Source organism: Pseudopipra pipra, chromosome 10, assembly GCF_036250125.1.
Source record: "Pseudopipra pipra isolate bDixPip1 chromosome 10, bDixPip1.hap1, whole genome shotgun sequence".
In the NCBI taxonomy this organism is placed as follows: Eukaryota; Metazoa; Chordata; class Aves; order Passeriformes; family Pipridae; genus Pseudopipra; species Pseudopipra pipra.
This window is the reverse complement of record NC_087558.1, coordinates 2,572,238-2,593,972: the sequence shown is the minus strand read 5'-3', so window position 1 is coordinate 2,593,972 and position 21,735 is coordinate 2,572,238. Positions and strand designations below refer to the sequence as shown.

The window sequence follows — 21,735 nt, the reverse complement described above, 5'->3', positions numbered from 1 at the left end:
GGGATTTCTTTAATTTTACCACTGGTTGGATCACTGTTTGCAGTTGCAACGCCAATAATGATATTTGAGTGGTGTCACAGCCAGTATTTACTGCAGGTTTCCTTCCTCTTGCTCTGCAATTCTTACTGCTCAGACTGGTTTTATTTCTTCTTCTGTAAAAACCAGAGAAGAAATGCAGTCTCACACAGAGGCACCACCACTCTGCTTCTCTCACTGAGAAATCAGCAGCACAAGCCCTGACAGACAGAGTTGGTTGGCCCAAAATTATACAAAGCACCACTTAAAAAAAAGGTGACTCTTTTCCTTGGCTTCTGATATCACAAGTACTTGTAAGGAGGGTTTGAAAGACAACAACCCAGTCTTGACCCCTCTAACAGCTGTCCAGAGGCCCGAGATGAGCATTAGTATTGGGGAAAAAAATACAAAAATACAAAATAAAAACATCACCAGTTCCCCCACAAAATATCTGTCCTGGTCCCTGTGTTATCCATATCCTAAAAGTAGAGCTTCCCACCTGTTCTCCCTCAGCTGAAGAGCTGTCAGGCAGTGATTCCAGCAGTGGGAATGACTTTGGAGCTGTCCAGGATTGGCCTCATCCTCACTAGTGTCCATGTAGAGCTGGTGGGCAACATCTGTGCTCCCAGCAACTGCTGAGATTCCCAGGGTTGGGATAAACACTGGCTGGATTAAATACTTGTTCCTAAATGATTCCAACAGGACTCAATCCTGCTTTCCCAGCAGAAGGTGGGAAAGGGCACCACGTGCTGGCAGAGCCTGAAGCCAATCCTCCCCAGGACTTGGGGTTTGTGTGCCTGGGGGAAATTTTGGGGCTTTAATTGTTATTCCCCACCAACAGCCCTGCCTGCAGCTGTGTGACCCTGTCACCTGAGCACACATCAAAGAGAAACCAACATCAGAGCAGCTCCAAAACCCACTGTGCTCGCTCAGAAAAGAGCAAAAGAAAGAGGTTTGTTCTTTGAACAACAGCATTTTTCTTTCCTGCACATTTTCCTCGTGTTCCCCCCCAAAAATTCTCATGCCTTGAAGCTTTTCCTGAGTTTTCTGGAGAACCTGATCCATCTTGATTGTCACCATAACACCTTTTCAATACCCAAAAGCTAATTCAGCACTCTCTCAAATATTATCAACCCCCCCCAACAACTCTTAACTCCTCACAAAACACTGAACACACCATAGTTCAAGGTCTGACAAAGTATTAGTCTTATATTTGATCCACTATTTCTGTTAAAAATAGATTGAAAACGTAGAAGCCAGTTAAATCAGTACCTACAAATTAAAATAAGAATATCTTTAAGGTGCAAGGAATTATTTCAGCCTGTTACAGCTGGATCCCTGCAATTCCTGCTCCCCAGTGCTCCACAAATCCTTTCCCTGTTGACAGCCACATGGTCCAACACGTTCACCCCAATTTTACCTTTGGAATTATGTCAAACTTCAGCCAGAATATGCATTTTTTTACCACTCCTGACACTTTTACCAACCGTTTTTTATTTGCCTTTTCTTTTTTTAGCTTTCTATTTCATGTACAGTGGGGACACAGCATTGAAGGAACATGAATTACCCTGAAGGGGTGAACCATGTTACACAGAATAAAAAGATCTTTAAATGCAAACTTGCAGATCTCTTAATGACTCTTATTAATGACTCTTATTATTAATCTCTTATTTGGGGGTTTAGCACTAATAATGGCAGAATTTTAAGAGCAGTGACTGTGGAGATACACCAGGAAAGAAAAATCTTACCAACTTCATGTCATGTTCTAACACCTATAGTACTTCAATTAAATAAAATATTTCTTTACAAGCCAACTTAAGGAACAATCCATAGAAAAATGGGATACTGGCCTACCCATTTTGCTTGGTCTTGTTCAGGGAGCAGCAGTAGAATAAAGAATCATGAACAAAGGCAGAACTTTTGTTTCCAGGAAACCTTCACCAGCTGCTTCTCTCTCAAATAATGGCCCTTTCCCTGGTCAGCTTTAATTAAAATCTCCAGACACAAAAGAAGGGTCAGGATTGGCTTAAGAAAGCAGAAATATTCACCTGAAAGGCACTTCAGAATGAGAAATGTATTAAAAAAAGTTGGACATGAAACAGATTTCTTCACTCCTTTCATTCCTCCTCATTCTCCTTAGAATATATTATGGAAGTTTATTTTTTACAGCCTTTTTCAGAAGAGTTTCTTTTCCACTGAAGGGTCTGACCAGGCAGATTTTACTGAGGGAAAACTAAATTATTTTCATTTTTACTGCTTTCTAAAGCTGGTCTTTATTTTTATTTTTTTTTTTTTAGTAGAGAAAGAATAAAATATCTCATTAAAACAATGTTTTCAGAACTGTTTTCTACTCAACTTGTTCAAATAATAAATGATATAGAGAAGTGGATTTATCATTAACTTTTTTTTTTTTTTTAAATTTGCTTTTTCTGACCTCCCCCATTACATATTTAAGGCTCTTTGGACTGGCTGCTTACTGGGGGAGAGTGGGATGAGAAGGTTCAGCTTTTCTTTCCAGAACTTTCTGGAATTGTGACCTGACAACACCTTGATGCATCCAGTGAAAAGTCTCTGAGCACTGAGTTTGAGTGGCAAGGTTGCTTTGTTTTTTAATAGTTGTATATCACTGGTATAATTTAATGTGAATTTAATGAAACCATGGGTTTAGGAAAGAAAATTAACCAATTTGAGAAGGTTTACCACAGTGGAGCAGCTGATGAAAGCCTAACACTGCTCTGAAAAGTAAAACTGTGCCTGATTTACATTTATATTGTGCTTTTTTTTTTTTTTTTTGTAATTTTTTTTATTCCTCCTCCATTATTCCAAGGCTGTGCTTTATTACTCTAAATAAGGGAATAATAAAATATGGTTACTATATTAGATTTAAAAAAGAAAGAGGGATATGTAGAGTCTGGCAACAAAGTCTGTTTGCTTAAAGAGTTGAGGAAATAAATAAAGTTCTCAAGCTGGAAATAACCAGAGCATCACCAAGTACTTCCACAGATTGGGATTGTGGGAAAACAGCCCTGAATTCCAAGAGAGAAGAATAAAAAGTGGGGTTTATTCTCCTGGTTCCTTGGGGGAAGCCACAGCTTTGGTGATGGAGATGTGCTGGAGGAATGTGCCAAAGAGCCCCCAGGATCCTACTGTCCATCCCAAGGGGGTTAACAGGATTTAATGGCACTTCACAGGCAGGAATAATTTAATTTCTTTAAAGAGAGACAGTTTTAAAGTGTTTAACCATGAAATATTCCTAAATAATCTCCTCTTCTTTATTAGCCTTTGTCACCAGGCAGCTCCTGCCCTGCCTTTGGGACACGCTGGAGGCACAAGGAGCTGTTCAGGTGCCTGAAATTGGACATTTTCTGTGGGAATTAAGCATGGAAAAAACTAACTCTGCCCCAGAGGATGTAACATCAGCTTTCTCACAGGATACCAACTCTCAGGTACCCAAATTATTGGGTTATTTTAATCCCACACCACCATCAGCTGTCCCATCCCATCGTGGCAACATCTTCATTAACACCAAAACTCCTGCTCAGCAAAGTATGACTGGAAAACTTATGTATTTATGCTTCGAATTTAATATTCCACAGCTCGTTCTCGAGGTAGAAAATATTATCTACAAGACTGAAAAAAAAATAAAAAAATCAGCTTTTCAGGCTTGATTTCTCCTGTCACACTTAAGGGCTGTGCTGGTGTTATAACTATCACAAGAGCTTAAGGAAAACCACCTCCTGCTGCCAACATCACATTAAGGGTTCAACCAAGCTGGAATTTACTGCTGTGGGATATATGTCAGTAAAAATGGGACGGGGAAAAGGGCTTCCAAAGTGTGGGAAAAGCAGGTTGATGTCGTAACACGAGAAAATATGTACAGGTCAAAATTCCTTGAGGAAAAAAACCCACTACATGTATGGGAGCTCTGTAACCTAGCTAGTTAAAAAATAAAATATCTTTATACATATATTTATATATGCTGTGTATATATACATCTCTTATTATATGAAATATCTTCTATAAAAATAAAATGTTTATATATATCCTATATATATCTATATCATACTTATATCTATATAATTATAGATAGATATCTTATTGTATAAAATACCTTTTTTCTATATTGAATAAACGTAAAAGCCACCAAACCTGAGGTAAGGCAACAGTTCCACACTGAAAACTGAATTTTGTTACTTTGTCACTGAAAGGACTGAGAAAATTGTACCTAAAGGAGCTGGGTTTCAAAGCAAAGTAGCAAAAAAGTACAAAGCAAAGTGCATTTATGGTATATACTCACAAGTATCTTTATAAATACACAAAGGAAAAAGTGGGATATTTTAGCTCAACTAACTAGTGACAACATTTAACCACCCCTTCAGTGGGATGAAATTGGATATTTCAGTGAGGTTTTGCACTTCAGTGACTCCAGTTTACTTCCCCATGTTACACCAGCGAGTTTTTCGCCCCTTTTTGTTCTTTTCATGCCAAAAATATGTCACCTCTTCAAAATCTCGCCCTGTTTTGCAAGGCAGCTCCTCACATGCCCACGGAGATGCTCCTCTTTCCTCTGAGCCAGCAGAGACAGGAGAAGGGCTTGATGTGTTCTCAGCTCCCACCTGTGTGAGTGACAGCATTTAAATGTGCATGAAAGGAGATAAAGTTACAAAATTCCACGGCCTGAATGGAAGATGAAATAACCTGCCTGCAAACCAAACTTCAACTTCCAGCAGGGGAGGGGAGGAAGAGAAAGAGTTCTCTGGTTCCCATTCCTTGCTCCAGACTGGGGGGATGTTGCTTGGCAGAGCTGAAAAGCAGGGAATGAGCTCCTGAACCTGGAAATCATAGTTTGGTTCACTTAGACTTACAGCAGAAGAGTTTTATTTTGTAATATGTATTATTGAGGGGCTGGAGAGGGTCCAGGGAAGGGAACAGAGCTGGGAAGGGGCTGGAGAAGCTGAGGGAGCTGGGGGGGCTCAGCCTGGAGAAAAGGAGGCTCAGGGGGGACCTTCTGGCTCTGCAATTCCCTGACAGGAGGGGGGAGCCGGGGGGGAAAATCAGTCTCTTCTCCCACAGAACAAGTGACAAGATGAGAAGAACGGGCCTCAAGTTGCACCAGGGGAGGCTCAGGTTGGATATTGGGGAAAATTTCCTCCTGGAAAGGGCTGTCCAGCCCCAGCACAGCTGCCCAGGGCAGGGGTGGATCCCCATCCCTGCAGGGATTTAAAAGCCCTGTGGGTGCAGCACTTGAGGACAAGGGTTAGTGGTGGCCTTGGCAGTGCTGGGGAATGGTTGGACATGACCATAGAGACCTTTCCCAACCTAAACAATTCCCTGATTCTATTGCAAATCCCTGAGACAGGTAAAAGTCACAGTCAGATGTTTGAAATCACACCTGTGGAACTGCCAGAAGATAACCTGAGGTTTCTGCAATGTTTATAAACTACCAATTCTACTCCAGGTCGGGATTTTCCATGTAAAATTTTCTCTCATCTTTAGTGAAAGAGATTCAGCAAGACATTGATTATTTACCAAGGCTGAACTAAAGTAAGAAAGGTGAGTGTTGAGGGCTGGACAGGGCTTGGAGCAACCTGGACTAGTGGAAGGTGTCCCTGCCCGTGGCAAGGAATGGAATGAGATCTTTAAAGTTTCCAACCCAAACCATTCTGGGATATTATGATATTCTGGGATATTACTGGGCCAAAGCTCAGCCTCCCTGTTTTTTTTCCTGATATGATCTTCCAGGAAAGACAGCAAACCCCTTCCTTGTGAAGTGTCACAAAACTCAGCTCACAGAATTTCAGGTGAACCCAACCACAGCCTGACCCATCAGGGTTTTATTTCAGCCCCACACGTGTTTGAGTTTGGCTGAGGCTCACAATTATTCACCTGTGATACCAACCACTGGTGATTTCTCTTGCAGAGCAGTTTGAAGAGCCCCCTGTGCCAGGGGCTGTGCAGGGAGCAGGGAAATGCCCTGGCACCAAGTGGATCTTGCAGGATAATTGATATAATTATTGCTGCCAGAACACCTCCTCACCCACTGCATTGTTCACAAATTAGCTGGAGAGCCACAACTTTTAATGACCTTTTTCACTTGCGTGGGGATGATTTCTGCTGCAGCCCTTTTTAGTTTCTGTAATTAAAGTCATTTGAAAGTTTTAAACTAGAAAGTGCACTCAAGGCACATGAACTGATAAAGGGAAATGTGGCTTCCAGAGCTCTTTTTTCCCCCCTTCATGCAGAGCTCCCACTGTGTCACAAAATTACACAATGTCCATCTCTCCATTTGGCTCAACAACAAAGGGTTTCCACCTACTCACTCCACGCTTTTCATATGTTTATTTTTAAATCTGGATGCTTTAATGGGGGAAGAAATGAAATCTATTGCTATGACTGTGTGCCAGAGTTAAATGGGAACAGAGAACTGGAAGAAAGTTTGGAGCACAAGGAAGCCAAGAAGCCAGGCAGGGCCATTCCCCTGGCTCCAAAGCTGAAGCATTTTTATGCCCCAATGTTATGGGGTTTTTTATAATTTTATGCTTCTCTAATTAATTTTTAAGGCTGCAGTGCTTGTTATGCCCATTTCTACAGTTAATTTGGGTATGATTGTTTTCCATATAAAGATTATTTCTTCCCATTCAAAGATCCATGTGTAGGTTTAACTGCAATATTTCTTTTGAATGGGCCACTGGAAACATGGAAAGGACTAAGTTTTAAAGCCACTGAAGCAAAGAAAAAGTTATTTTCGAAGTCTAATTCTTTACACACAGTATGAATTAGGTGCTCTTTTATCATGACATTGGTAAACAAGTCACAGGGCCTAAATATCTTTACAGAAGTGCCCCAAAAAGCTAAATTTTGATTTTTATATGATGCTCCCTGTAGGCACCGACCAACCTCCAAATGATGCAGATCAAGTCCAACCACAAACCATTCTGAAATATTTTTTAAGCCACTAATTTAACTTAATAACTATGAAAAGCACTCACTTATATTCTAAAGGAGTTTTAGCACTTAGTATGACAGCTGAAACATATCAATTTGAACTTAAAAAAATATATTTCCTTGTAGAAATCACTATAAAATAATAACTTCATGACATTCTATTGTGGTCTACCTAAAATGTTCAGACAGTTATTGTTCCCAAGGAGAACAGGAGGTGAGACTGGGTTTACTTTTTGGCTTTTAAATGCGTGTTTAGGAATAATCCCCCCCAAGTTTCAATATTCTGCAAGTGAAAAACTACCAGGAGGATTGTTTATAATAAAAGATGGTCTTATAAATCAAGAAACACTCATATACACAGTACAAATGGGGAAAAAAAAAAAAAGAGGAAAAAGGATGTTTCAAAAGCCAAAGAGTCCATAAAAACTGGGTTTTACTGCGTGTGTTTGACCCCTGGGTCGAGTTTAATACACCACATAAAGGAATTTTGTTGGAAGTGCTGTTTTTTTTAGGAAGGTGGAATGTGAGCAGCCTGTTCTGTCTGGGGCTTTGCAACTTCAGGAATTATCCTGTGCTTTAAATAACAATTAAACAGCCTCACGTATAGACAGTTAAACTGCATTCATTAGGAGATTATGAGCCTATTAAACACCAACCTCTGACTGATAAATAATCAGAATAAATAGGTGCACTTGCCTCGTGGTCATTATTAAATGACAGTAGATAGTTTGTTACTGCACTCCAATGTCTTTGCAGTTGTGGGAACCATTAACTGGATAAATGATGATATTTTTTTATTGGTTTGAGGCAATAAACTGTCATAACAAATATCAGGCAAGAGGGTATTTGGCCTCACACTCAGAATTTAGGCCATTTTACTTTTGATTTTAAAAATGGCAGTACTGAGACTCTACCCTTGGTTGACAGAGACAGAACAGACACATGGAATTATGGAATGGTTGTGTCATTTGGAAACAGGAGGAGTCACGAGCTGCTTTTGTTCTGAGGTACTGGAAAGTTATGGAAAACTGGTCTGACTGTTCAGGACTTCACAAACCCACAAACAGCAATTTTCCCATCACATTAGAAACACACCAGAGCTGGGGACGTAGAAAACATCTCTTAACCTTTTTTTTTATAATAAACCACCCTAAAAAACTGAATTAACATGGTAACATCTAGGGAAAGCTAAAAATCAAGTCTGATCCCTAAAACTCGCCCCTATTCCTGATGACCAAAGTGGAAACAGTTAATTATACCCATTTTACAATAAATTAATTGAACATTTTGGTGTAAATATTGGATATTTAGATAGGAGAAAAATAATCACAACTCACCTGAAAACATAAGGGTTTTATTTAGGTGATGGGATCTAAAAAAACATTCCAAGGTTTACATGGTGGGACAGAGACCACATGACCAGAAACTAAAAATGGATTTTCAGGGTTCTGCCTCAGTTTTCCAATGTAGGCAAGAACCCATTCCAGCTGAAGCACAGCCCTCACATCCCGTATTAATTTTACTCCACTTGTGGTCTGTGGGATTTTTGTTGTGTCCAGGCAATACCTCCCTATAGATCTACCACATTACAACTTGATTTTTTCCTTAAACACCTGTTAAACCAACAAACATGTCAAAGGAAAATACCTGCACACAGAAATAGAGATTAATCTGCCAAAGAGCCTTACAAATCTTATTTCTTTTTTGATCGAATGGTTTCTCAAGCTGAACAAAAAGGTGTCACTTCTTTTGAGTGATATCTCTCTGCCAATTGTGCTTTTTGGTCATCCAGAATATTGATGAACCAAGGCACTAAAGGGAGGTTAATGAGCTCCTGAAAGCTTTTAATTGTTCTCTTTCCAAGCCATCATGGACTAAACTGTCTGTACCACACCAGATTCAAATATTTTCTCTTATTCCAGAACACAATTTATATGATTTCTCATATTTATTGTTTGAATTAATCCCACATGGTAAACAGAGGGGGTGCAGAAATTCCAAAAGAACTCAAAACTTAGAGAACTGTGGGATTGTTTAGGTTGGAAAAGACCTTTAAGATCATGGAGTCATCATGCCAAGCCCACCACTAACCCCTGTTCCCAAGTGCCACATTCACATGTTTTTAAATCCCTCCAGGGATGGGGCCTCCAACACTGCCCTGGGCAGCCCCTTCCAGGTCTTGACAACCCTTTCCATGAAGAATTTTTTCCTAATAAGTTCCTATTATCAATAATTCCACCTCTTTTTAGGGTTGCCACCTCCTTTTTTTAATCAGTTCCTCTGTCTCCACCTCCAGAGACACTTTAGGTGGGAGAACCACTGAAATTTTGATATGAGCCATCACATAAGTCAACATCCAAGGAAAGGAAAACACAGAACATCAATATTTATAGGTCTTGAAAGGCCACTGTCAGGTTTTATTTCTAAAATTGATGCATGTTAGAGAAAATAATAAGCCAGAGAAAACAGCAATAAAGCAAAGGAGAAGTCAAAGTGCTTTGAGAGATTAATTCTCAAAGCAAGACAATGAAGTGGCTGGAACAGAGAGTTAAAGTGGTGTCAAATCTCCCTGAGATTATAAAGGAGCCTGGTGGACAGATGGATTGGGCAATCATTTGATAGGAATCGGTTTATTACAAAGATAAAACAGAAATGAAGAAAGGGAAGGAGATGTTTTATGTCTGAAAACAGCAGGTTTGGGGACAGGGAGTTACCAGCTGACTTTTGGATTAATTTGGTGGTAGTTGTTTCACCAGAGAGCGACGTGTTCAAACAGGCAGGATGAGAAATGAAATTGGGAAGATGCAGGAGAGGGATCAATGCCCTGCTCAGGGTGAACCATTTAAAAGGCAAACAGGAGTCAGAGAAGAAGAAATGGTGGAAGGGTTGATTCAGAGAGAGGGGAACTGACAGAAAAATGGGATGCAAAAGAAGCGACAGACTTTATTCCTGGAGAAACCAAACCAATAGAGCTCGTCTGCAATTAATAGCAGCCTGTATTCCAGGTGGGAAATTCCAAGGGATGCAGTTACAGGTCATACAAATCACCATGACTTGACCTCTTTAGTATCAACTGAAATCTGGGACTGTGAAATGGCCTTTAAAAAAAAAATACACCTAAATTTCTGAGATGATTTAAAGACAGGCCTTTCTGCAGCAAGTGATAACATGATAAACTTCAGAGATAAAGTAAGTAAATTTAAGTAAAATGAAGGCAAATCAAGTCACCTTTAATGCCAGTGACAGGAAGTATCTCCCAGACTTGCAAACAAAGAGGTGTTACAAGAGCTCTTACCCAGCTCCTGTGAATATGAACAGAAATGCCCCCTAACTTTGCAATTTTCCTGCTGCTCTTCCCTGCTCCAGGTTTATCACTTGCAGGCAATGCCTTGCTGCAGGTTTGGAGCAAAGTATTTTAATGCCACATGTGGACATTTCCAAAAGCAGGCAGATAAGGGTGATATTGAATTTATATTTGAAAACTGCGGGGTTTTTTCTCCATTTCACTTGCTGTGCATTGTTCAACTCCACAGCTATTCCTGCTGAACAGACTATTCCAGGGGCAAATCCTTATTGCAAGTTTTTCCCTTTCTAATATACACATTGTCAATCAGTAAGTGATGCACCAGCCATTTTGATTATTATATTTATTTAAAAAAAATTACCTGACTTTCACTCCCTGGAGACAAAATACCAAACCCACCTCTCTCCTTTCACTGCTCTTCACCCCAATGCAAAGAGTCTCTGCCACATCACCTAAATACACACATTTCTCTGCAAGCCTCCATAATCCCTCCCCAATAACACCCCCAGGTCTCTTCTTTTATTTTGTACATCATTCCCATAAACTCCTGATGTTTTAAATCCCCAATCACTTCTCTCACTCAGCCATGTCTCACTCATCCCAGTAATTTCGTACTTATATTAAAACATTTGTAACTCCCATTCAGCAATCTTATTATGGAAGATATGCAGCTTTTCTTTCTCAGGTCTGCTTTGATTTACATCCTTACTGAAGATATCTTCCACTGAACATTGTTACCCACTGGATAAATCACCTTGGCATTTAGGCAGCGACATCTAAATCTCTTTCCACCCTCATTACTTCAGCTAATAAAACATGGACAGCAGTTTTGCAGTTTAGAATGCAGCTGATTTGTGAAATACAGCCTCTTCCCAAATATTATTCTGGTTTTTTTTTTGGTTTATTTCTTTTTCTGTTGGGTGGGTTTGTTTGGGTTTTTTTCCCAGCAAACACAGCCTGCCCAGGGCTGGAGCAACACCTACAACATGTCCTTGGTGCTTCCAATCAGGAACATCACAATTAATCTCAGAGGAATCCCCCAGGAAAAAAAACCCGAAGCTGAAACTGGAGGAAGCTCCCAGGAACCTGAGAGCATTTTTCCAGCTCTGCTCTCCCTCTGCATCCACTGCTCCAGGTATAAATCACACTCCAAGAGAAATTTCCACCTGCACTCCCTTAAAAGCATCCACTGAGCACATCCTGCTCACACAACCATCTCACCCAGCCAGGGGATGTTCAACAGATTTAATAAGCACCTGATTTGAAAACTGGCTACCTTGCAACATTAGAACAGATTCAATTAAAAATAAAAGCTTGCAAGCATGTTTTAGGACGTGATTAGAAACAAATGACCTTACCTAGTGTAGGGTTTCAGCTGGAAAACATCGAGAGGAGATACCTTGTGCTGCTTATTTGATTTATTTCCACTGTAGCTGGATCCTTTTCTCTGAAGCCCTGAAAGAGCTGGAAAGGGACCATCCAATACTCATTCACTGCAAATAAAAAAATCTAGGGCTTAACACAGTTATCCACTTAAAAAAAATAAAGGCCAGGCTAAGAGGAGCCCTTTTTATACCTTCCTAAGTCACTCCCTCCCAGGGTTTTGGTGGTGCTCAAGCCCCTTTTCCCCAGGTGAACCAGAGCAGCAGGATTTTCTTGATTGCAGATTAATTCCAACCTGGGAGCCAGGCTGTTACTCACACTGAGCTTTCATTTACACCATGAGTAACTCTACAACCTGCAGTTTTGGAGAACTCACCTCCTGTTGGGTGCACAGGACTTCTCATCATCCCAACAATCTATTTAATACCCATGGAGAATACATAATAAGATGTATAATAGGCAACCCCCCCAAAAAAAAACCAAAAAACAAACCAGAAAGCTATTCCTGAAGTTTAAATTCTGATTTTCATTTCAAGTATAGGGAAGGTCAATTCTGATTTCCATTTCAAGTATAGGGAAGGTCAAGCAACTAATTTGGAAGTTGCAGTGTGATTTGAATAAGGAAATTATGGCAGGTAACCTGTCAGGACTGGCAATTCACCCATAATGAATTAGATTTTAAATTGAGTTTTAAAATAATGTCAAGGCTACTGTCATGCAACGTGTCACTGCAGGGTTAAGGCTAAAAATAAGGTTGGTTTAAAGAAATACAGTAATTATATTCATTTCTTTAATACTAACAGTAATAATTATGTCATTATAAAAGTTATAAATTTTATCCTGCTGGATTAAAATTCTTGCTGTGCATTTGAAGGCAGTGGTGTCATAAGCACAAAAAATTGGTTTAAGTGCAAAGCAGAAGATTTCTGGAAGCTGTACCAGGAAGTACTCTGGTCACACCACTTAAATTAGCTCCAAACCTTACCAAAGCATTCCCGTTTTTGAGACAGGACTCTCCACTCCAACACAAAATACGTGACATCTCAAGTAATTTTTTAAAGCATAAAATGGATATACTGCACAAGAATTTCTCTGGCCTCTCTGACCTCCCTCCAATCATTTGGACACCTAAAAGTTCCCTGCTATTCCAGGACCGTGACACGGCCACGATGCCCTTCCTTGTCCTCTGAATGTCTTCTGTGGGGTTTGCCCTTTTGTACCAGAGCAGCAGCAGAGCTTTTGGAGGATATTTTCTGACCTGTGGGATCTTTAACTTTAAATAGAAGATGTGCTGTGGAACTCAACATCTATAACCCAGTTGTTGCAACTATGGAGGTTATGTCACAGCTCGATGCTCAAGCTGGTCCTCAATCCTTTTTCCCTGTTAGGAATCCCACAGAGTTGGGATGGCACTGCAGGAAAACTGTCCATAAAGAGTCACAAAGATGCCTAACAATTGTTTCAAAACATCATGAAAGCAGAACACTCCAAAGCAGCACTGGAAGGTTTCAAAGGAGTGGTCGAAACACTGGAAGTGTTTGAAGATGGAGCTGAGCAAAAATTGACTCTTCCCTGAGCCAACACCAAAATCCTGCTGGGGTTTGGAACTCCCTGTTTAGAGCCAAGGAAAAATTATCACTGCAACATATAAGACACACAGGATTTTGGTTACTAATACTGAGGAGATTCAAGCTCCATATTCCATAAAATACTTCCAGAGAACTCCTGGAGACCACAAAATCCTTTTGTGGAGCGAAGTTGGGATCATCCTTCAGGAAGCAGCAATGACACAGAATCCTGTTTTCCCAGATCACATCATTCCATCCAACCCTGATGTTCCCCTCAGAGCAGGGTGGGGCAGACTGGGAACACGGATTTCAGGAATTAAATATGACGTTTGATCAGGATTCCAATGGCTGTCCCAAATTTCAGTGCTTCCTCTTTCAGCCTGTCCCAGCTCGTGTTGGCCACACACCATCACCTGTAAAGGTTTATGCAAAAGCCTCAACCAGGGAAGGCTAAAGGAACAAAAATACTGACTCAGCAAGGAAAGACAGGCAGCAAACAAAGGCTGAAAATTAAGTTCTCAAGTCCTCTTTTTGTGCAACGGATTTTAAATACTTGGGATTTTGCCAGCACGTGCCATGATTGCTCTTGGGAGGTTTCAGAACTCCATTTTATTGCTGCATATATGAAAAAGATTAAATAGCCTTGAGCATCCTGCTATAAAACAACGAGCTGCAGATATTTCCTGAGGTTATTTTTTGATGGGTTAGTTAAGAGCCATAATGCATAGATTTTGTTCTTTGCTCAAACATCATCCATCTCAGCTGTAAAAAAGGAGGAAACTTGGCATTTTTTGCCTTCTGGTCATTGAAATTGGCTGTCAGGATACCTGAGCCATTTGCTTTACTGTCATGTAGCTGCTGACACTGCAGAAAAAACATTATTATGAGGGGTTTAGAAAGGGAACATTGGCAATTGTGTAAGAAATACATCCTTTCTGCTCCTAGGGTTATGTAAGCCTTTTTATCTCTATGTATGTAAATACATGTCCCAAGACACTCTTATCCCATCAGATGTGTTGCTGATAAGATCTGTTTGAAGAGGGGGATAGAGATGATCCAGTTAATGAACTGTTTGCAGGAGGTGGGTTATTTTGGGTGACCCAACCTCTTGAAGTCTTAATCTGCCTTCTCCCCACTCTCTCAGTGTGTGCAGGATGATTCCTTTGCTTGAGCTTTCCTTTTGCCACTCGTGACATGATCCTGATTCTCTTTGTAAAGTGTTGGAGTTCCAGAGCAGGAAATACAAAATCCACAATGAAATGCAAACCAAGTCCCCCTCCTTTCTCATGGCATCATTGAGTCACAAGCTGGCAGTGATAGGACAAGGGGGAATGGCTTTAAGCTGAAGAGGGTGGATTTAGACTGGATATTAGGAAGAAATTCATCCCTGTGAGGGTGGGGAGGCCCTGGCACAGGTTGCCCAGAGAAGCTGTGGCTGCCCCTGGATCCCTGGGAGTGTCCAAGGCCAGGTTGGACGGGGCTTGGAGCAACCTGGGCTAGTGGAAGGTGTCCCTGCCCATGGCAGGCGGGTTGGAATCAGATGAACTATAAAGAACTTTAAGGTCCCTTCTGACCCAAACTGTGGTTTTATGAAAATTCTGCTTTAACTGCATTTGTTTGTTTAATTTGTTATATACTGAAGGTATATAACAACCCCCCTTGGCAGGGGGGTTGAATTAGATGATCTTTCATGTCCTTTCCAACCCAAACCATTCTGTGCTTCTCTATCATGGGTAATGAAATCTCTCCAGTTATTTTAAGGTATGAATTTTTTCATGCTTTACCCCAAACATAAAACTCTTGTCTGCAATGTCAGTTCATCACTTCTGGCTCTGCCTCTCTCATCCCACCCTTTATCCTACTTTAGATTACAGAGAGAGTGATTGTTGCAGTGACATGATTGATGAGCTGTATCAGCACTCACTGGGTAATATTTAACATATTTGAGAACATCTGTCCGGTTAATGTGGTTTGCAAGAGAGCTTTCTGTCTCCTCCAGAATGCAACAGCTCCCCAATTAATAAAAGGGAACTAATTTTAGAATGGTTGAAATGAACAATTAGAAGATCCATAAAGGCATTTCTGTGTGTGGCATTAAATATAGCAAGAATTAATTTGCTGGAGTGGTTAAACTGTGCATGACAGGATTTTAGTGGGGGGAAAAAATTCATGTAATGCAAATAAAAATCTAAGCAGAAGAGTGGGAATCAAGCATAATTTATGGGTAGGAACTGTGCTCACCACACACACTTTTGTGTACTTGCAAAAGGGGTCTCAATTAAATATACCATATAAAATTAGAGCAGCAGGGGGTTTGCTGTTAGTCACATAAAGCACGTGTAAATGAATCAAAACTCATTAAAAAGCTGTATAATTACAGTTAACTAGGAGAGGAAAAAAAAGGAGAGTCTGGACAGAGCAGGATGTTAAAAAAAAGAGATGCAATGGCTGTGACTGGACAGAAAGACAAAAATAGGTCATGGGAGGAGAAAAATGAGCCCACAGAGGATGAGCATGATGGAAAATCCCTGCAGGAAGCACTACTGAGTATGTCATTAGTGGGAATGTTTCTGAACAGGAGGGTCACACGGCTGGGATTTGTCTTAAGGTGTCTCTGTGTTATTCTGCTTTCACTTAGTGTTTTATTGGTCCCTCTTGGCACATAACAGTGAGGGAGGAGAGCCTGGCCAACACCAATGGAGAGCACAGCATGTGCTCAGTGACCTCCTGAGGTCCCTTCCCACCTCAGTTATTTGGGATCCTGCACATCCCAGCAGTGTCTCCTTTCCCAGCGGGTTGATCTGAGCAGAGCTGGGGCAACACCCGCTCAGAGGGGCTCAGCCACCCCTGCTGATGGGACACAGGCCACCTCTGCTCTGGGATGTGGCCAGGCTTGCCCATGAAGGGAGGATGGCTTCTTCAGCTGAACACCAAAAGCAGAAGGGTTTTATGACAACCAGTGGAGAAGGGAGCAGCCATAACACAGCAGGAACCTCCTGATCTACCCACCCAGACATCCTGCTGCTGTCAGTGCTGTTTTTGTCACCAATGACCCAGGCCCCACCACAGAATCACACAATCACTTAGGTTGGAAAAGCCCTACAAGATCATCCAGTCCACCCTGTGCCCCATCCCCACCCTGTCCCCCAGCCCAGAGCACTGAGTGCCACGGCCAGGCCTTCCTTGGACACCTCCAGGGATGGGGACTCCACCACCTCCCTGTTCCAATACTTAACAACCCTTTCCAGGAAGAAACTTTCCTGATGTCCAGGAAGAATCTCTTTGTTTGTAGGCACTGTAAAAAGCACATTTAAAGCAAGGCCCTCACCCAGTAACCCCCAGCCTTGATGACATGTCTGGTTGTCCTGCAGCACGAGGAGACAGGGGCACTTCAGATACCAAAACCACCCTGACCTCAGGAGCCTGGCTTTCTGTGCCAGATAATTTACTTGGTTCCTCAGCAGACTGGGCTATAGACTTTAAATGTACTGCCACACATGGTCCAGGGTAGCTCAGTGTTAAATGCAGCAGAATAAAAACCATGGCTGCTTTTTGCACAGGTTCCCCTCGTGCTCCTGCAAGGCTGCACGTGAGTGGCTCTTCCAGCAGCTCTCAAGGTCACACTGAGCTTCCTCCCTCGCTGGCAAAGATGAATTTGAGTTCTGTTCGTGCTCCAAACTCATTTTTCCCTTAGTTAACTTCATGCTTTTACTTAGCTCTGCCTTTCTGGTCCAGCAGCCAATTCCAAATTTAATAAAACTTCTCGTGTAGATCTCATTTTCTTCTATTTATCTACATTACTGAATTTCTCTCCCTCTTCATCCCTTTTTTTCCTGACACCCAGCACCACGTCCCAGTATTGTTAGTATACAATTTGAAATTCATGCCTTGGGCAAAAATGCTTCTCAATAACATGGAAAAAAAAGAATTCTGGAGAGAATGATCAGGCAAACTCACGTTTGCTCTGATCTGCGGCGCAGAATGGAACATCTACAAAGGCACCTGATTTTCCTGGAGATTCCAACAGGCAGTGGCAATTCCTGGGTTAAATGAACCTTCTAATTCTGCTTCAGAGGCTCTGACTCTGAAATCCAGCTCTGCCCGTCAATATATTCCATAGCACTGCACGTGTCTGCCTCGGGATCTGAGGAGAAGCACTGCCTGGGTCTCCTTATCTTCCCAACTGGATCGTGGAGGTGGACTTTGCCAGAGTTTTTGGGATCTCAGGCCTGAACTGAGAGAAGTTCTCTGCCTGCAGGGATTTTTCCCTCCTCTCTGCCAGCCTGCCCATATTACTGAGTAACCCAGTGCAATCCATGGAGTCTCCATGGAGGATGAACTCCTGAGGAGAGGACACAACTGAGGGAGATACACCAGCACTTACCTCGAATTTATGGACCTGGGAGTCCATTCCTCATTACAGCTCACAGTAAATCATCCTCCTCCTGCTTTTGTTTGGAATCTGCTTCAGCTTCTGCCTTTATTTCCATCCTTTTACATGTATAAAATCTTTCAGAAGAACCTGTACCAGTAAAAACAAAATAAAACTAAATGAGGTGTGCTTAAAAAAAACAGAAAAGATTTGCAAGAGACTGGAGGATCTTTGCACCACAAGATGCAGATTGTCATGAGATTTTCCCAAGTAATTTTTAATTTATCTCATTTATTTCTCTTTAGGAAGTTGGTTTGGAAAACTGGCTCTGATTGTCCATTAAAAAAAGACAATTTCACAACTGAGAAAGAACAATCTCCCTGATCTAGCAGAGCTTCCATTCACATTTAACTGTTAGCAGAGCTCAGAGTGGCTCCTTGTGAGGGAAACAGGTTATGGGGGCATCAGATTCCCTCCTGGTATTACAATGAACACAAAGGAAGCCACCTGCTCTGCAGGAATATCAAACTGATTTTTAATATTTTTGGACAACCTGGAAGCAGAAACCAACATAATTAAGAAAATCAAGATGTCTTTGAATCACAATGATTGGTTTAATTTTCTTTTACAAAAGGGAAACTTAGGGGGGATAAATATCACTCACTCCTCTTTACCTGCTGTGTGTTCCTTGTCCCTGTCAGGCACAAAATCTGTAATTTTCCAGGTTTACTGCTTTTCCATACTGAAATGAAAACGACCATCAGGTACCAAAGACTTGAAATTAATTCCCAGTAGCTCCAGAGCATGGAACTAGATTTGTTTCACTCCTTCCCGTGTGTTTTCCCAAAGCCAGAGGAATTCTAGTCTGTGTAGCCACCTCCTTTGGGCTTGGAGCAAACAAATACCCTGAAAAAAGGGATCTGAGAGTTCATTATTCCGTGGGCATGTGGGTCCCACAGAAGCACCACTGCACTTCCATGGCAACTGTCATTATTACCCAAATGCACGGATTTTATCCTTAATTTCCATGCAAAATTGAACTCAGAAGTGATTTTTTTCTTCCCAAGAAAAATCTCCGCAGAGGGATCTTTCTCCCTATTTTAAACACTGGTTTGTTCTCTATGACAAGAGAAGCACCCACTTACCTCAAATGTCCTTCCTTTCCAACAGCTGACCCGGGATTCACCACAGGAATTGGGAGCAAGGCTTTTAATAGCTCTCCATTTCCAGCCCTGCCTGCACTGGGGATGGGAAAAAAGCACCTTGGCTATAAAAGCAACTGTTCCACTCACACCAGCACGAGCCTTTGGAGAAACAGGACTAAGATGGAAGGAAACTGGAAAAGTGAGGCTTGAGAGTATAATCCTATTTGAAAAGGATTTTAGAATCTCTGGGTCACAAAGGAAAAAAAAAAAGGAGAAAAAGAAAAAAGTCTTCACAGGTTCTTTCTACTGTATCTGAAAAAAAAGCCTTGTTAGTTTTCATCTCAGTTCTGTGTCCTGTTTTAAAGAAATAATAATTTTTCATGTCTTAAAGACATTTCTGCAGTTCCTTGGCTTCTTCCTCGTTACTCTTTCCAGCTGTGTGCCCTCTATTTCTTCTCTAGGAAATGGAGAGAGAGCTCTTGGCCCAAAGGAGAGTCACCTTCCCAAAGGAGGGACACCTTCCCAAAGGGCCACAGCTTCAGCAGAGCCTTTTCCAGCAGTGATGGTGGTGGTTAAAACCTCAGCACTGGTCAGCAAATACATCTCACCTGCCCTTGCTCTGTAAACATGGCCACAGGCTGACAAACTCACATTGTCACCAGGTAACAAACCATCCTCCTTCACGTCCCATGAGGCTGGAGAACCTGCTGTGAAGTTTTCAAACTGCAGCTGAGATGCAACACAAATAGTAAAGGGGATAAGAACTTACAGTAAATTTTAATATATAGAGATGAACACAAGTGGTCCCAAAACAGAGAAGGAAGAAATCCCCACCATGAACATCCCTGAACCACCTTCCCCATCCCTCCTCACAAAGGCTGAAGCTGTTGACATTTCAAGAAATGTACAAAAATTTTCGTATAAAACAATTTAAAATGTTTCATTGACAAGGCTTTCCTGTGCTAATTTTTAAGCATCATTGTGACTGGATTAACAGTCCTGATTAATTGTGTCTTGAAACTTTGGATGGACATAATAAATTGCTGAAGTCAACACTGCTTCCCTCCAACCACCTCTACAAGTAACAGCAGGAGAAATAAAAGGGATGAAAACCAGTGTTTGAGCTTAATTATTTGCCCCCTGGCAGTGAATATCCACTGCACCAAACAACCTGCAGAATAGAGAAAGTCAGGGGAGGTGTTAATGCAAGACAAGGACAGGAAGAAAATCATATTGGAGACAAAACAAATAAATTGTTTGGCCTATATTAGAGACTAAGAGCTTTCAAATGAGGAGGCTGGTTAGACACAGGTTATCAACATCTCCTTGGCAGGGGCTGTGATATTGGATGTGATAAAATGAGAGGCTGCGGGCGAAGAGCGACGCAATGAGCTGCTCACTGATCCTACAGAACACTGACAGCAAGACTTCCCATGTATCAATTGGAGAACAGGATACTTAACATTTTGAGTGCCATTTGATGACATTCATGAGATGATAATGACTCTGTGCCAGTAACGACCTAGACTGGATTTGGAGTGGTGACCTAGAGGGAAAAAACTTTAAAAGGCATTACTGTCACCTCAGACGTCGCCATCAAACTTCACTGCCACTTAAGGCCCTTCCTTCAGACTTATATCCACGTTATTAGGATCCTGCTCTGCTCACAGTGTTTGCAAAAGAGGCCAGAATTAATCTCACTATATTAAAACTGCCTTTGACTTAAAGAGGAGCAGATCTAAGCCAGTGATGAGAATGTCTATTATTCCCTCCTCCTGCCCCTCCTCTGGGCTGCCCATTTTCCATGCCCTTGCTCCGTGCCCTGCAGAGCAGAGCTGATGGAGTGACCCCATAGGATGACACAGTTTATGATCTGCTCTCCTCGCCCCTTTTGTTGCTGACGGTGTGGGAAGTGTAATAAAGAATGTGCTCTAATTAAATCTCTCTATTATTACATTAATAAAGAGGGACAATCTCTGGCAAGAGCAAATCAAGAACAATCTCCAGTGATCTGCTGGTTGGAATGAAAGAGATAAAAAAGGAGACAAGCCCTCTTGCTCCAGAAGAACCTGTTTTTACCCAGTCTTCTCCTTGGGGCTCAACAATATTCCTTTGCACCACGAAAATAAAGGTGGGTATTTGGAAGTAAATAACTGTATGTGACACCCTCAGCCATCCTAAGAACGTGAAAACCACAGTCTCTTGGATTTACTCCTTTTGGGAATATCCTTAATTCTAAGTCCCATTCCATTTTATTCAAGGACTGCCTGGACATTTATAAACCAGCCTAATTACTGGCCTTATTGGTTTAACTGGAGCTGCTTTAGTGAGGGCAGCATCTGTAAACATCTGTTCTCTCCAGTGAAAAGTCTTTAAAGCCTCATGTTCACAGAACTTTTCCTGCATTTCTGACATGGCACAAAACTGTCCAGCACACCAACCACCCTCAACCAACATATAAATCCAATAGTAAAATACTCATTACTAAAGAATTGAATAATTGTCAATATTCATGTTTCTGTATTATGTAAATAAACATAAAATACCTTTTTTTCCCTGCTGATGGTAAGAAAAGCCACAAGTCCATCTCAGGAGGATGTACAAGCTGATGGGCCATGGTCTGGGAAACAAGAGCTGCTCAAACTTCTGGAGTAAGAAATTAAATATATTGGCTGTTGGTTTGATTTTTCCATATTCCATTTCCATATTTTGACTTCCCTGTAAGAGAAACAAGACAGACACAGAACTAAAACCAGATCCTTGGCAGCTGGAGCTGCCCTGTTTCCCACCCTGGTGCCTGCAGGACTTCTGAAGGTTCCATGGCTGTGGCCCATCCGTTGGAACGGCCCAGAAAAGCCACCAAGGACTTTAAAAGCAAACCCAGAACAATTTCCTCTGTCATATAACACATCAAGTTCCATGTTCCTTCTGTTTAAAACCACCAGTGCAATTTTAAATAATACCCAAAACGTATTTTTTGGGTCAACACTCTTTTTCCTGTCT

The 21,735-nt window shown here is 41.4% G+C and overlaps 1 long non-coding RNA gene across 1 annotated transcript in view; it reads right to left on the bottom strand.

Moving 5' to 3' along the window:
* Window positions 1-21,446, bottom strand: part of LOC135419288 (uncharacterized) — a 31,225-nt gene extending 9,779 nt beyond the window's left edge. The window contains exons 1-3 of the long non-coding RNA XR_010432902.1: window positions 18,262-21,446; window positions 17,600-17,737; window positions 11,623-11,757 (exon numbers count right to left, since the gene is read on the bottom strand). This is a non-coding gene — a long non-coding RNA (uncharacterized LOC135419288). The remainder of the gene's footprint in view (window positions 1-11,622; window positions 11,758-17,599; window positions 17,738-18,261) is intronic.
* Between the last annotated feature and the right edge of the window lie 289 nt (window positions 21,447-21,735).